At 33.0% G+C, this 18,113-nt stretch overlaps 1 long non-coding RNA gene across 1 annotated transcript in view; it reads left to right on the top strand.

The window, feature by feature from the left end:
- Positions 1–1,922: 1,922 nt before the first annotated feature.
- The window catches only part of LOC143672898 (uncharacterized), a 45,357-nt gene continuing 29,166 nt past the window's right edge, over positions 1,923–18,113 (top strand). Inside the window, exon 1 of the long non-coding RNA XR_013170091.1 lies at positions 1,923–2,010. This is a non-coding gene — a long non-coding RNA (uncharacterized LOC143672898). The remainder of the gene's footprint in view (positions 2,011–18,113) is intronic.

The raw sequence follows: 18,113 nt of genomic DNA, 5'->3' as shown, positions 1-18,113 counted from the left end.
AGGGCATCATCCAACCTGTTTTTCCAAAGAAGGTGAGAAGGACCTGTGCTCTGGTCCAACTGGCCATCCCATTCACCTTGGTATTTAAAATGGAGGAGGATTGAGTTAATTTAAAAAGCTTAGGAGTTCCAAGGGAAATCTCAAGTCAGTTTAAGGTTAGAAATTAAGTAGCTGAAGAATTTAAATCATCCTTATTCAAATCATCCTTATTCTGGTGCTCACCATCAACAAAAATGTAGATTGGATTAATGAAATTAATTACACCAAGTATGCAATTGAAGGAAGAGAAGAAGAGTTGTATGTTACTAGCCAAATGACATGGAAAAATAAGATGGCCCTAGACATGATATGAGCTGAGAAGGAAGGTATTAGCTTTGTGGCCAGGGATGGTTATACATTTATCCCCAATAATTCAGCCCAAATAAAACTCTCAGCAAAGCCCTACAAGTCTGAGGATCTTATCTAAAGAATTCGCAAAAAATTCAGGCATAGATGACCCCCTCATGGGATGTTTAAAACAAAAAACAAGTCTAGGAAATGGAAAGTGGTGGCACTATCCATGTTAACTACTTTAATCATCTTAGCTGGGGTACTCATAGCACTTGAGTGCTGCATTATCCCATGTGCTTGAGGATTAGTTCAGAGACTCATTGAGGCTGCCTTAACCAAGCATATGCCTGTTCAGTACAATTTCCTTAAAAAAGAAAATCCCTATAATCAAAAGCATGAAAATGTTATCAAATTTGAAGAAAGAACAAAATGTGTAAACTAAAAAAGTTCTAAAAGAAAGAGGGGGGTTTGTAAGAAAATTAAGTTTAGCTTTCACACAAGATGGTGCAAGAAAGGGCTGCAGAACAACTCAGGGAGCAGAAAAAGAGAGCACCTCTGATATAAGCCTAGAATTGGCACCAAAAAAAATAGAGAGAAGTTTAAATAAATAATAGCCAGGATCATTGAAATGTAAAGAGTAATAAAAAGCAGGAACCTTCTGCAGGAAATTTCGTTAGACTATCTGCATAGACTGTAACTTCTGGATTATCCAATCAGTGGAGGAATAGGAGAGGGACCTGTGTGCTAAGCTTAGGATACAAATACCTGTGGCATTCTATTGTTTGGAGCACTAAACACCATTTTTGGGTGTGTGTCCATTCTTGCAAGATTGTGAATAAATTGTTTTTCTGCACTATCAGGTTAGAGCTTATTCTCTTTAAAGTATTGTGTACTTTCTAACACACGAGTCAGGTTCTGAGGAGTAAGCTGTGCAGGAAAGACTTCAGCCACTCCTTGTTATGACTTAAGCAGCCACCTGCTAAACTTTTTTGACCCATGCAACTCTGTGTACCCTGAGCTTGGAACATAGAATTGGGCCTGCCATGCTTGCAGGTGTCAATGAGATAATGGGCAGGTCACCTAACTCGATGTCCAACAACTTCATCAACAAAACTGTGGTTATCTCTTAACTGGACAGGGCAGAAAGTGCAATGGAGGTAGGAAGGACTCTGGCTAAGTGGGGCCAGTTCAGAGAGTTCTATGGGAGGTCACAGATACCCTTTGTGATGCACCAGGAGTTCTGTCCTGGACTTGTCCAGACAGGTGGGGGGTGAAATGTGTGATGTGAACTGGGTTCAGGTCACAGAGGGGGCTCCAGAGCTCTTGCTCTCTCTTCAGGTCCTTCTTTCTGAACCTTCAATATTGACTGTGCTGAGGAGTTCACTTCACCCAAGTTCAGTCTCTGGGCATTGAACAGTCTGAGTACAGTCTCAGTTATTTAGTCATTGAAAGAGTAGGCACATTTTTACAATGAAGTAGAGCCCTAAACTTCCTGCACTGTGGACCACCAGTCAGCAGAGGGAGCGCAAAAACACTTTCTCTGACCAAACCATGCTGGAAACACCTCCTGGCTCATTTCCCCCACTAAGCACCACAACCACAGGAAGGACAAGCAATTTCTTTCTGTGGGACCCACGGAGGAGGCGCCAATAGCTCGTGGAGGACTTGGGCAACGTGCATGTGAGTAAATTACTTCTTGTTCATGCCTGAGACTGAGGTAGGGACTTTGTTGCTGTTCTCTGAGGTTTATTTTTAGATAGGAAGCACAGAATCTTCATTTTACACACTCTTTTCATGTAGTTCATTCTCTACTTTCTTAGGAAGAAGTATATTAGCAAAGTGTCTGCTTATCGGAGGTTTTGCCAGGTCAGAAACTGGGATTATTTTATGGACTCTACTCTTTCTAGTGACAATCCTAATAGAGATACACAGAGAGAGGAAAATCATTCTAAAATACTGAAATTTATATGTAAAACATTTTAATCTTCCAACGCAGCAGTTGAGGGACCAGCCAGTCTGGCTGAGCCACATCTCAAACTCTGAAGTGTAAAAAATGGTACATGCCTTTGTTATTTACTTTTTTGTTTAATTTTTCCTGCAAAAATTACATAGTTGAAAAAATATTGAAGAGTTTGCAAGTATGGGTAAAACAACTCCCAAAATTAATTTTAAATGTCATTTACCCCAAATTCCATCATTCATACTAATGTTACTTTCATGGCTTTAATAAAAACAAAGTTTTGAGTAAAGTTTTTGAAATATACTTTTTAAATTTTTCTGTTTTCTAATGTGACATTTTATAATCTCTTATAACTAGGTAATGATCTTAAGTTACTTTTAAGTTTAGCTTAGTAAAATACTTTAGTTTTAATGTGACTGATATGGTACTACTTATAAAGACAGTTCGATAGAGATGATAATTGCAAAGAATGAGAATGACCTAAATACCTCTGAATTGTACACTTTAAATTGCTTATTTGCCATGTGAATTTAACAATTATGCAAATTTCAAGTGTGGATATGCTTGCCTTGATTAAAATTCATGCATGAACAGAAATTAGTTTTTGGTACTCAAGACACTATTGTGATTTTCAATACCTTGTATTGCCTATTGTTTAAGTCTACATAAGAGGAAATTTGTGCAGCACTTAAATTATCAGTTTATTGAAGAGCAATGTCAGAGGCTGTTTTTTGTTTGTTTGTTTTTTGTTTTTTGCCATTCAGATGTGTTCACTGAAACTAAATTTCTCCTGTAGAAAATTTAAACTCTGAATCTGCACTTAGTTTAATTTTGTATATTTCCTTGGAAAGGTGAAATCAGCAAGTCTACAATCTCATCATTTTGTATATGCCTATCTCTTGTAAGTGTCACTATTACAAAAGGTTATGAGTCATTTGCAATTTCTTTTCTCTTTCTCCACTTTGAAATTTGTAAATATATTTATGTCTAGTTAAGTTTTATTATTATGATATAGACTGAAGGTGGGATAGGTCTAAGAACCATCCAACTATGTATATTGTTTGGATTTTTATTCAGATTTATTAACTAATTTCTCTTGGTACAGTATATAATCTCGGACTAATAAGTCTCATAAATGTTTGTAATCATTTTTCAACAAGAATTAGTGCCCTAACTACATGTGTTACCCTTCCAGCTTGGCACATAAAAGTAAACCCTGACGTTTGATAGTCTGTGGCACTTCTCCACCTTGCAAATCCTTCATGTGATCAAGTCACAACCTCATTCCCCTAATATCTACCACAATCCCTCATGTGATCAAGTCCCACCCTCATTCTCCTAATATCTACCAAAAGTCACTAATATCTACCAAAAGACTACTGAGGTGTGTGTGTGTGTGTGTGTGTGTGTGTGTGTGAGGGTAGTTCAGAGGTAGAATTCTTGCCTGTTGTGCAGGAATCCTGGGTTTCATCCCTGGCCCTTGCACTTCCCAAATAAGCAGACAAGCAAGTAAACAAAGGGAAACAAAACCAAACAAAAATTTCTCCAAATGCTGCTGCTATAAAGGGATACTCACATGGGAAAAGAATGAAATGTGACCCCTGCCATACTGCATACAAAGAATTGAAAAATACTGCTGAAGTAGAAAGAGATAATCCTGAGAAACACACATACACAGATGGGCAAAAAAAGCCAAGTGCAGAAATATGACTAAAATCTGATATACTTCCTGAAAGCATAGTGAGCACAAAAAAATTCTGGAGTAGCACATCCCTGGTTTAGAGAATGGATTTATATAATATATGGTTTTCTCCATGGCTTTCAACCTGGGTTAAAATGCAGTCTCCAAAATATGCAGCAGGGGAAGGACTTTTTGTGTGAAACTGAAATACAAACACCTCACTGTTTCCACAAAGAGCCCAAATCATTCAGGACATCAATGACATACTGCAATTATTATAATAATGACACATTTACTATGTAGTAACATCCAAACTCTTAAAAGGCTGATTGCTTCAAGTTTTTTGTTGAATTGCATTTAGGTAGATATGAGTACTTTAGTGCCATGAGAGTGAAATGAATGTTTTATTTCTATTTCACAAAATTGCAAAATCTTTAATTTTCATATCTGCATTATATAGGAAGATAAATTATATGTTTTTTTGAGATGTTTTGCATCTCAGGCATTATGGAAAGAAAAATAATTACATATGCTATAATAGAAAGTCCACTACTCAATATGAAGAAAGGACTAATAGCCCAGGCATCTTCTCTGGAGAAAAAATAAATGTAGACTACTGATGACTTTTTAAAAAATAATCTTGAAATCTTCCATTTAGACCATTTGATTTTGTAAACACTTCTTTTTCTTTTTGCTACTAATGTCATTATAATTCAATGTTGTATTGCTTCAGATAAAGAAGTGTATTAAGACTAAAAACTTTATACAATTAATATGTTTCTTGCCTTTTTCCAATAATATGTTTGCAGACATAGAAAGCACAAACTTCTAGAGCTTAAAAGCAAAATGAAAATTAGTCAGACAATTGAGTAAAATGGCTACATGCAAAAATAACAATAGTTTTTTTTCCAAATTAGCAATAGACTGGAGAACACTAACAACAACTAGAAATGGAAGTTGAAGGAAATGGTCTATTCACAACAGCAACATAAACAATAAAATAAATTTAAGAAGAAAAGTCCCATGTGAAGAAAAGCATAAAATACTATTGAAAGACATAAATAGCATTCTGAATGAATGAAAATACATCGCATGTTCTCAGCAGTCATGTAACATTGATGCTCATTTCCCCCCCAAAGTAGTTTATAAAGGGAATGATTTCCTGTTAAGGCCCTAATAGGGTCTTGGGGGATGTTGGGAGACGGATATGGGTGTTTTTAAATAATTTATTTTGAAATAATATCAAATGATAGAAAAAACTACAACAGTAGGTACAAAAATTACCTAATCCCATTACTAAGTTTCTCCAGCTGTTAGGATTTAACCATATTTGATCACAAACAAACATTTCATAAAAATACTCCATTGCATTTATTGACAAAACAAAGGCATATTCCTAAAAATCTTCAAATCAGAAATCAATTTTGATTCCGTGCTATAAACTCACTTACAGACCCCTTCAAATTTTATCCATTGTTCTACCCTTCACAAACTAAAAATATCTAATTTTTCCAGTTAACGTCAATATGGAACTCCTGAGGTTCTTTTATTTTTACATCTTCAACAAATTTAAAGAGCACGTATGACCCAACCTTGATCTGCTCAGTGTTCCCTTTTGAGATTTAAGTCCAACATTCCCAGTAGAAACCCAATTTGAAGCTATGCTTCTCTTACTGCATTCAATCAAGCATAATCAGAGATCCACTTTCCTCACACATCAGTTATGTGAATTTTATAACTTGTTGAAATTTCTTAAAGTTCTTCCATATGTCAAAACATGCTTTCATTTTGTATTATAATGCCATTTTATGAAGACATATTTTGAGATTGTATCAATACTTTGGTCTCCATTCATCCTCCACCCACAATCTTTTCAACCCAGTCAACCACCCTCTAATGGTTTTCATTCTGTCATATTTTCCATTTCCAACAGAGATCTATATTTTATTTGGCTTTCTGCCTTACAAAGGGTTTGCCTGCTCATTGGCTATGTTACAGCACTCAAACATCATGTATTCTATTTTATTCAATGTATTCACATCTGTTATTTATTTAATGCTCAAATTGTACTGGATTGCACTAGTGGGATCTCCTGCAAGATGATTCAAGTGAGGCTTCAAGTAAGTCACCTCCCCTTCATTAGTCTAGGTGGGATTCAAGAAAAGAGTATCAAATTATACTTGATTACAACTTCCATATTGCATCCTATGATACAGGTCTCATTTCTTTCATTAAGGTTTTGAGGCATCCATCTTTGGATATTTAAAATTCACCAGTACCATTCTAAATTTTCTTTTAATGTACCCCTTTAGTCCTAATGTCAATGTATCCTAAACCTAAAGGGCTCACTTGGACACAGATAATTCATCATGCCATTTTATTTTAATTTGTCAATGCATGCAAATTGTTTTTAGAACAAGGACTATAGGGCTTACAATTGTCCTCAGACCCTGAATTCTTCTCTCTGTCACTCTTTGCCATCCAGTCTACCCCAATTGCCTGCAGTCCATTTCACTCTCAATTTCTGCAAAGAACAGTCTATTGTTGCTGGGATTTTTGTGCATTTTCTCATTAAACTTGTTTGTATACCAGGCAAATTTTCTAGGGCTTTGCCCAGTCAGTACTTTAAATTTCACCTAGCACATCTGTTCTTTCCAAGAAGATTGCCCCATCTCAAAAATGACATCCTTCGATACTATGTACGTAGTTACTGTTGTCATTTTTTAACTTTAAATTATCCTTTGTAAGCTAAATTTAAACACCACAGGGCAGACAATTGCCTGTTTTGTTTGCCTGTATATTTGCATTGACTAACACAGCCTTAACTCAAAGAGATTATTAGTTCTTTTAAAAATGTTGCATAATAACTAAGCTAGAAAGACAAAAGGTAACAAAATTATGAATAATATAAAAAGTAGAATACATGATTACATAAAATATCTGCTTTTCAAATAGATGTACTTTTTTTTAAGTGAATTTTTAAGAGGAAATATTTTAAAGTGGACAAGGTGGGTTTCTAGGAATTGGCCATTTTGTCAAAGATATCTAATCTGTTGGGGCAGAAATGTTCGTATTATTTTCTTAAAACACATTTTATTTCTGTGAGGTTGTTAGAAATGTCACCGCTTTTGTTGCTAAATTTAAAGAATCATTTCTTCCCTCTTTTATTATTTATCTAGTTATCAGATTTTCAAATTTGTTGATCTTCTCAAAGACCAACTTTTAGTTGTATTGATTCTATTGTTTTTCAGTTCTCTAATTTATCTGTGATCTAATCTTTATTTCCTTCTTTCTACCAGATTTGGGTTTAGTTTGCTCTTCCTTTGCTATTTTCTTAAGTTGTAAATTCTGTTATTTAATTTAAAATTGTTATTCTTTTTAAGTACGGTTTTTTTTTTTTGCATGGGCAGGCACCAGGAATTCAACCCAGGTCTCTAGCATGGCAGGTGAGAACTCTGCCACTATGTCACCATTACCCACCCTAAATACAGGTGTTTAAGGCTAAATTTCTCTATTAGCAAGATTTTCAGTGCCTCCTATAGATTATGTTGTGTACTCAATTTTGTATATCTCTTGTTGTTTTTTAATGTTCCTTGTGATTTCAACTGTGACCCTTTGGTTGATTGAGCATGTTGTTCAATTTCCACTATTTGTGGAACTTCCCATTTCACTCAGTCAAAGAAGTTACTTATGTTTTCAGTGTTTTTTTTTTACATAAGTTATAGGGTAACATATAATCTATTCTTTGAGTGTTCCACATGGAATTCAGAAGAACCAGTTTGCTGGAACAAGTTAGATTATAGTGTTGTTTAAATCCTTTATTTCCTTATCAATCATCTGCAGTTTTTTTAATTCATTTGTGAAATAAAAAATTGAATTGTCCAACTATTATAGTAGAACTATCTACCATAGTAGAGAGTTAAATGTCTATCCAAATAGATACATATTTAATTTTTCTTCCATATATTTTGGTGCTCTGCTGTTCCCTGTATATACGTTTATAATATGTACATGTTCTTGATAGGTTGACACTTTCATATATATATATATATATAATGTTCTTTGTTTTTTATAGCTATGGTTGTTTTAATTTTTATCTATTATTCTTGTGTGCCTATTTAATTTCTAGGTACTATTTGCATGTAGTATCTCAGTACTGTTTTTCATTCCTTCATTTTCTACCTCTCTGGCCTTTGTATCTAAAGTGGTTTTCTTACAGGCAATAAATGGCTGCACCAAGCTCTGTTCTAATTAAGTAATTACTTTAAATGAAAATTTATTAAGATAAATGAGAACAGAGCTTGGCATAATGAATAAAATTACTTACAATGAAAGACAGAAACCTTCCATTTTAATTGTTTTCTATGTTTTTTTATTATTAAATCCTCCATTATTTTGTAGTCTGACATTTCAAGTCCATTCTCCTTTCACTTTTTCCTTTATTATTACTGAAATAATTTCTAAATTACAGGGTGTTCTCATATGCTAGCTGGCAGAATGCAATATACCAGGAACAGAATGACATTTAGAAAGGAGAATTTAATAAGTTCCAATTTTACAGTTCTAAGGCCATGAAAATATTCCAATTAAAGCAAGTCTATAAAAATGTCCAAATGAAGGCAGAAGAGGTTACATTCACTTAAGAAAGGCCTATAAAGTTCAGGGTTTCTCTCTCAACTGGAAAGGCACATGGTGAACATGGCAATGCTGCTTGCTTTCTCTCCAGGCTTCTTGTTTCATGAAGCTCTCTTGGGGACATTTTGTTATTCATCTCCAAATGTCTCTGGCTTGTGGTTCTTCTGTGGTTCGAAGGCTCTCTCCTTGTTCTCCACTTTCCTCAAAATGCTTCCTCTTTTAAAGAATTCTAGTAAACTAATCAAGACCCACCTGGAATGGGTAGAGCCACATCTCTATGGAGACAATCAAGTTCCCAGCATGCAGTGCTGGATGGGGATTAAAGAAATAACTTCCTCCACAAGATTGGGTTAGGATTGAAGCATGGATTTTCTAGGGTACATAAATCCTTTAAAACTGGCACACATGGCAAATGCAAAAAATAAAGAATAGCAAAACACAACTCTGTCCCTATATCCAGATTCAATATTTTTTATATTTTTTCACATTTGCCATTCCTTCTTTCTTCCTTTATGTCTTTCTCCTTCCTAAACATTTGAGAGTATCCTGGATGCACCATTTTCCTTGCACACAATACTTCTATGTAAATATCCTTAGAACTAGGATAATCACTAATGAAACTGCCTTATGTAGAGTTAAAATTTTATACACAATAATATCATTACAAGGCATATGTCCAACAAGGTCTTTTCAAGTCTTTTCTCCAATATTAGATCCCATCTTGGGGTAAGAAAAGAGACAGTATAACATATATGCTGTATATACGTTTCCACAGTTTTTAAAAATAGGGCAACAAAAGAGACAAAGAGAATTTTTAAATTCTGGAAACATATATACAGTATACACATTACCATCTCAAACACTCCTAAGAATAGCATTCACTGAGATTAGTTACATGGACAATGTTGGACTATGCTCACCACCATTCATTTCCAGAAACTTTCCTTTACCCCAAACAGAAATTCTGTACCCATTGTGCATCAATTCACTATTGCCTATCTATCCTGCACCAGATAAGCTCTAATCTATTTTCTGTCTCCGAACTTGCTTATTTCAGTTATTCAAATGAGTTAAACCATATAATATGTGCTTGACATTTCATTCAATGTGGTGTTTTCTAGTTCATCCATGGTAGCATGTGTCAGCTGAATAATAGTCAGCTCTACAGTTGAATAATATTCCATTCTATGTTTATATAATACACTTTATCTCCTCTGTTGATGCACACTTGTGTTACTTCCATGTTTTAGATATAAAAAAAGTTTCTATAGGTATTGCTGTACAATTATGTTTGAGTTTCTTTTTAAAACTTGCTTTTTTGAGTTTGAGTTTCTTTTTAAAACTTTTTTGTGGTACCAATCACTACTCACAGTTTCCCATTTAACCACTTTCAAGTGGACATTTCGGTTGGATCAATTACATTCATGACATAGTGCTATCACCAATTTCCATTATCCTACTTCTTCATCACCTCAAATGGAAACTTTTTACTCATCAAACAATAATTCCTTTTCCTTCTGTACACCTCAAGACTTTGGTAACAACATAATTTTGTAACACAGCAGCCATTGGTCACTATGCAATTTCCTTCTTTCAGTCATTTTGTTTAAACAAGTTCATAACATATTTGTCATTTTGTGCCTGGCTTATTTTATAAAACATGTCATCATGATTCATGCATGTGATATATCAGCTCTTCATTCACTTTTACAGCTGATAATATTCCACTGTATGTATACAACTTTTTTTAAACAGTTTTTATTCACACACTGTACAATTGATTCTAAGTGTACAATCAAAGGCTCTTTGTATAATCATGTAGTTATGCATTCATCATCACTTTTAATATGAGAACATTCTCATTTCTTGCAAAAGAAATACCATACACTTTATATTCTCCTATTATTGACAGTCAGGTTTGGTATGGTGAATTTGTTATAATTAACGAAAGAAAATTACAGTGTTATTGTTAACTATAGACCTTAGTTTGTAAGAGACTATTACATTTATTTTGAATTAGTTTTATATTTTTATTTTTTAACTTTTTTTATTTTTAATATAACATATATACATAGCAAAGAAAGACAAAAGCAATAGTTTTCAAAGCATTTGTCTACAAGTAGTTACAGGACAGATCCCAGAGTTTGTCTTGGGCTACCATATCACCATTTCAGGTTTTGTCTTCTAGCTGCTCTAAAACATTTGTATACCACTTTTTGTTTACTCATTCATCTATTAATGGACATGGGTTGTTTCCACTTTTTATCTCTTTTGAAAAATGCTGCTGTGAACATTGGTATACCGTATTATCTGTGTCCTTAACTTTTGAGTTTATACCAAGAAGTTGGACTGTTAGGTTATATGGGAATTCCATTTTCAACTTTCTGTAGGACTGCCAAATTGGTGTCCGTAGTGACTGTACCATTTTACAATGCCACTAGCAATAATATCAGGATCCCTATTTCTTTGTATCTTCATCAAAATGTATTATTTTTGACTTGGTTAGCAATAGCCATGTAGAGGATGGAAAGTGGTATTTCATTTTGGTTTTGATTTGCATTTCTCTGATAACCTATGATGTTGAATATTTTTTCATGTAGTATTGGCTATTTGTAGTATTCTTTGGAGAAATTCTGCTTAAATCAGTAATGACACTATACTGTCCTAGATGTTGCTGCATTGGGAGGTTTTTGATAACTAATGTAATACATAATTGTTCTTGTTTTTTTTAATTATCTTTCTTATTGAGTCAGTTTAGTCAATTTGTGTATCTGTGGGAATTTGTTCTTTCATGTATTATCTAATTTATTAGCATTCAGTCATTCTTAATAGCCTCTTACAATTCCTTTTATTTCACTATTTCCCCTTTCAGTTCAAATGATTTTTGTTATTTGTGCCCTCTCTTTTTGTTTCTCTATCAATCTACCTAATCTTTGTCACAAGTCTGGGTATTTTGTATTTTCCTTTTCATTCATCTTCAGATATTTCCAAATTTCCTGGTGATTTTTTCTTTGCTACTTTGGTTTCTTATGAGTGCATTGTTTAATTTCCACATATTTGTAAATTTTCATGTTCTCTTGTTACTGATAATTAGATACATTTCATTTTGTTCAGGTAAGCTCCTTTATATGATTTCAATCTTCTGAAATTTGTTAAAACTTATATTCCAATATGTTTGTGATAGAATATACAATCTGTCTTAGGGAATGATCCTTCTTCACTTCAGAAAAATATTTACTCTGTTGTTTTCAAACTATTTGTGCTACCTATTTCTCACACTCTCCCTCTCTATATACATTAAATACAACTACATATGTCTGTGTAGCATCTACTTGGTACATATTATTATTCAATTGTTCTTTTTCTTTTGACCTTCAGTGTGGATGTGCTAACCATTATTTAAAGTGATTTTTACATTTTCTACTATTGATATGGGATCACCTATTTCTCTCATCAATCTGTGAATGTTTACTTCACATATTTAAGGCCTCATAATTTGTATTTACATGTATTTTCATCCTCAAATTTTATTGCAATATATTGACATACCATATATGTATACAATGTCTCACAGTAGAATCCCCTCATTGTGCAAGCACCATCACAATCAGTTATAGACAATTTTCATTGCTCCAGAAAGAAAAATGACACATAGACATATAAAACAGAAAAACCAAATCATCCCATATCCCTTATCTCCTCTATTGTTGACCTCTAGTATTGGTGAGGTACACCTGTTACTGTTGATGAAATAATATTAAGGTATTACTGTTACCTCTAGTCCATAGCTGACAAAGGTATTTTCCCCACACATCACTTATATTAACTTTTTATACAAGCATTGTATATTTGTACTAGTTCATATAAGATATTGATTATATTTGTGGTGTTAATTGGTGACTCACTATTTCTCTATCAGCCCCTTTCAACCAAATTCACCTACACTAGAAAACTGTTATTTATAATCCCAGTAACAAGCTACCCTTACCTCTATACATTTCTAAACATTTAAGTTCAAACTTGTTAAAAATTCTCTGTGTAATACATAATTGTCCCCCTCTTCTCTAACTTCTGGCTATATCTATGTATCCTATATTCTGTGTTTTAAGGCTGAGTTTACATATTCTATTTATGTTTGTAATTGATCCTTTTATCAATATGTATAGAGCCTTTCTTTGTTCTTCCTAAGAATATTTGACTTTTAGTCTATTTTGTCTGCTGATTATTTAACCATCCCCACTCTGTTTTGGTTACAATATTCATGGGATATTTTTTCATCCTTTCACTTTTGACTAATTTGTGTCTTTGAATTTAAGGTGTGTCATTTGTAAGTAGAATAGAGTTCTCCCTTCCACATCACAGGGGTTAGGGAGCAAGTGGTGCCCCCACAATGTACAAAATCTGCATACAAGTATTTGGTCCTCTACTCATACCAGAGAAAAAGTCTGAATTTTTTTTCTGTTTACAATAACTTATTGGCATTGAAAGATAACATATATTGATATTACATAATACCACACATAAATTTTATGTATTTCTGAGTTCCTAGACATTTTCTATGTTGTCTAGTGGCCTTCATGTGTCAGCTGCAGCTTCTGCATAATGCCACTAAGGTCCCAATTAATTTCTTATGCTAACCTGTGATATATTGAATACATGATGGAGAAAGTCATGATATAGATGGGATAACTTGAATATTTAAGACATTTATATTTTTAATACATATCCAGGTACAAGGAAATGAACCCAGGACCTTTGCATGGCAGGCAAGAATGCTGCCATTGAGCCATTGTGGCCTACCCTAAGACAGTTACTTTTAAAATAACTCCTGGTAATTCAAGACTTCTGAAAACTTTAGTATTTGGTTTTTGTAAGGTATAATTTTTTGTACCTCAATTATTTAATTACTTCCTCCTTTTTAATTTAGTTGATCTTTTTTAATGAACCACTACAGAAATACTTCTCATTTCCTTTTCTGCATATTTTCTGGTATTTTCTTTTGATTGCCATGGAGTTTAATTTAACATCCTGTATCTAATAATCTTTTTACATTTTGTATCAACTTCACTTCAAGATCATCCACAAACTTTGTTCCTGTATTGCTCTATTAACCCTTCTTTATAAAGTTCTTGTTCCAAATTATGTGTTTATTCATTATGAGTCTGAAACCATGCATTTTTCATTACTTTAATGCATTTGCCTGTTATATTCTGCATGCGGAGTTGCATACCAAAAATACAATAAAATAGTACTGAAATTAAAACTTACCAACATAATTCCTTTACTGGAGATCTTTTCATGCTTCTTTGACCATTTATTTGTGTCTTTTCCTTTCAGTCTTAAGAACTCACTTTGATTTTGCTGATAGGGCAGATCAAATGATGCATACTCAGCTTTTGTTAATCTGAGAATATCTTAGTCTTTCCCTCAGTTTTGAAAAATAGCTTCTCTATATATAAACAGTGTTGCTTTATAATTCTTTTCTGTACTTTATAAATAGTTTTTCCAGTGCTTTGTGGTGTCCAGATTTATTTCTTCTGTTTTTGAAGCACTTTTATGGAGATATATTCACACACCATACTGGTGTATACTCACATACCGTACAATCCATCCAAAGTATACAATCAATGGCTCTCACAGTATAATCAACAAGAATTGTGCAGTCATAATCACAGGCAATTTTAAAATACTTTCATTCCTCCCAAAAGAAGAGATGATACACTTTATAGCCCTTTATTTTTGAAACTTAGCATTGATGTGGTGTCTATTTTACAGTTGATAAAAGAATACTGAAATATTATTGTTAACTGTAGTCTGTAGTTTGTTTTAGGTATAGTTTCTCCCAATTATCACCCTATTAGCATCTTGTGATAATGACATACACTTGTACTAGTTCAAAAAGAATATTCTTATCTTTTTACTACTAACCACTTTCATCATCTGTTTTATCTAGCTTTCCTCCTAGTGACACACATGACACTGAATTTCCCCTTTTAGCCATGATCACATAATTCAGCAGTGCTAATTAGAATCACAATAATACAGTACCATCATCAACTTTTATCCATTTCAAATTATTATGAATCAGTGTAATAAAAATATCTACAAAAATATTCATCAACTCCTCATATTCTACCTTACTGTGTCCTGGTACCTTATATTCTAGATTATGACTCTGATTTTGTTTACTAGTAGTTCATATTAGTGAGATCATAAAATATTTGTCCTCTTGTGTCTGGCTTAATTCACTCATTATAATATACTCAAGGTTCATGTGTGTTGTTACAGACATCAGGAATTCATTCCTTCTTACAGCTGAATGATACCCAATCATGTTTATTGTTTATCCCTCATCGGTTGATAAGCATAAGTTGTTTCCATCTTTTGGCAGTGGTGAATAGTGCTGCTATTAGCATCAGTGTGCAAATATCTGTTCATGTCCCTACTTTCAGTACTTCTGGATATATACACAGTAATGGTATCACTGCATCATATGGCAGTTTTATATTTAGCTTCCTGAGGAATGACAAAACTGTTTTCCACAGCAGCTGCACCATTTTACATCCCCACCAGCAGTAAATGAGTGTCCCTATTTCTTCATATCCTCTCCAACACTTGTATTTTTCTTGTTTTATTTAAATATTGGCCATTCTACTAGGTGTGAAATGATGGCTCATAATTTTGATTTACATTTCCCTAATAAGTAGTAATGCTGAGCATGACTTTGTGTGCATTTTATCCATTAATATTTCCTCTCTTGAAAAATGTCCATTGAAGTCTTTTGCTCATTTTTTTATTGGATTTGACCTTTTATCATTAAGTTGTATGATTTCTTTGTATAATTTGGATAAAAAATTCTTATTGGATTTGTGATTTCCAAATATTTTTCCGTTGAGTAGGCTGACTTTGCACATTCTTGGCAAAGTACTTTGAAGCACAAAAGTATTCAACTTTAAGGAGGTTCCATTTTCATATTCTTTCTTTCATTGCTTGTGGTTTTGGGTGTAAGGTCTAATAAATTTTTATCCACCACAAGTTCTGCCTACATTTTGTTCCAGGAATCTTATGGTTCTATCACTTCTATTTTGGTCTTTTATCCATTTTGAAGTATTTTTTTGTATCAGATGTGAGATAGTGGTCCTCATTGTTTTTATATAGATGTCTTCCAGTTTTTCCAACATTTGTTGAAGAGACTGTTCTGTCTTTGTAGGGTGGACTTGCCAAACTCATCAAAACTCAATTGTTCAAAAATGTGCAGGTCTAATTCTGAGCTCTCACTTGCTTCCATTTATCAATATGTTTATCTTTATGTCAGATCCAGGCTGTTTTCATCATTGAATTTTTTGTAATGAGCTTTAAAGTTAGGAAGTGTGGGTCCTCCAACTTCTTCTTTTTCAAGATGTTTTTGGCTATTCTGTGCCTCTTAATCTTCTAAATGAATTGGATAATTTCTTTTTCTTCTTCTTCAATGTCAGCTATTAATATTTTGATCAGTATTTCCTTGAATTATAAATCAATTTTGGTAGAAGTGATTTCTTAACAATATGTATTCTTCTAAATCATGAACATGGAATGTCTCTCAATTTATTTAGTTCTTCTTTGATTCTTTTTAGCAATATTTTGTTTTGCAAATACGGATCCTTTATAGACTTGGTTAATTTATTCCAATTATTCTTTTAATTACCATTTTAAATGGAATATTTTAGTCTTGATTTCCCTTTCAGAATACTCAGTACTAGTGTATGAATTCACTACTGATATTTGCATGATGCTCTTGTATCTCATCACTTTGATGAACTCTTTTATTATGAGTTCATTTATTAGCTCTGGGAGTTTTGTTGATTTTTTGAAAATTTATATAAATGGGATCATATTATCTGCAAAGAGAGAATGTTTTAATTCCCCCTTTACAATATGGATCCCTTTTATCTCCTAATATCTCTAGTAGGACTTTAAGCATAATGTTTAATAACAGTAGTGATGTGGGCATCATTGAACTGTGAAACATTAGATTGAAAACTTTCACTTTTCAGCATTGTGTATGATGTTTATGTGGGTTTATCATATATGACCTTTATCATGTTGAGGAGCTTTTTTATTCTTATCTTTGGAAGTATTTTACTGAAACATATTCAGTTTTGTCAAATGCTTTTTGTGCCTCAACTTATATGATCCTATGAATTTTTGCCTTCAAATTTTACATGTGTTATCTTAATTGTTTTTTCTTGTATTGAGCCAAACTTTGTATTTCTCATATAAAACCCACTTCATTGTGGTATCTAATTCTTTTAATATACTGTCAAATTTGATTAGAAAGTATTTTGTTGAGGATATTTGAATCTATATTCATTAGATAAATTGGTTTATAATTCTTTTTTTCTTGCAGCATCTTTACCTGGTTTTGGTCTTAGGATGATGTTGGAATAGTGAATGAATTAGGCAGTGTTCTTCAATTTTTTAAAAAGTTTGAGCTCAATTGATACTAAATACTTCATGGAATTATTGGTTGCATCCACTAGTGAAGATATCTGGTTCTGAGCTTTACTTAATGGGGAGGATTTTGATGATAGACTCAATCTCTTTTCTTGTTACTGGCCTATTGAGGTCTTCTGTTTCTTCCAGAGACAGGGTAGGATTCATATAATTTTAGGAATTTGTCCATTTTATCTAAGGTGTATAATTCTTTGGCATACAGTTGTTCTAATATGCTCTTATGCTCCTTTTAATTTCTGTGGGGTCAGTAATAATGTCACCCCTCTCAGAGAGTTTATTTATTTGCATCTTCTCTGTTTTTTATTTTTCAATCTAGTGAAATTTGTTAATTTTAATGATCTTCTCAAAGAACCAACTTTTGCTTTTATTAAGTCTGCATTTGTTTTTGGTTCCCTATTTCATTTATTTCTGCCCTAATCTTTGTTTCTTTCCCTCTGTTTGCTTTGAGATTAGTTTGCTATCACTTCTCTAGTTTCTTCAGGTATTTCATTAGGTATTTATTTCAGTTCTTTCATCCTTTTTATTGTGGGTGTTTAGGGCCACAATTTTTCTTCCTAGCCCTGCCTTCACTACATTTCATAAGTTTTGATATGTTGTGTTATCATTTTCATTTGTCTTGAAATATTTACTGATTTCTCTTGCAATGTCTTCTTTGACCCACTTATTTTTTATTGTTTCTAAAACAGAAGAAATTAATGTCACTAATAAAGAAAAAAATGCACAATACGAAAAATAATTTTATGATTTAATTCAATAGAAATTAAGAAATTTCATTTTAGAGTTTTGGGATGCTCACTCTAAGTGTAAAAAAATATAAATATAACTGCTTTTAAACAAGCTTCCTTCTCACTATTTGTAATTCAAATATAAATATTTAGGGTCAGTACAAAAAAAGAAACAAGTCAAATAGTGGGAAAAGTTTCCCCAACTTGATTAAATACTAGAGAATGTCTACAAAACAATCAGGTAACTCAATCATGGCTCATAATATAAGCACATGCATTCTTTCAAAAT

The sequence above is a fragment of the Tamandua tetradactyla genome (assembly GCF_023851605.1).
Source record: "Tamandua tetradactyla isolate mTamTet1 chromosome 22 unlocalized genomic scaffold, mTamTet1.pri SUPER_22_unloc_1, whole genome shotgun sequence".
In the NCBI taxonomy this organism is placed as follows: Eukaryota; Metazoa; Chordata; class Mammalia; order Pilosa; family Myrmecophagidae; genus Tamandua; species Tamandua tetradactyla.
Note: the sequence above shows the minus strand (reverse complement) of the source record. Positions and strands in the feature narration are given on the sequence as shown.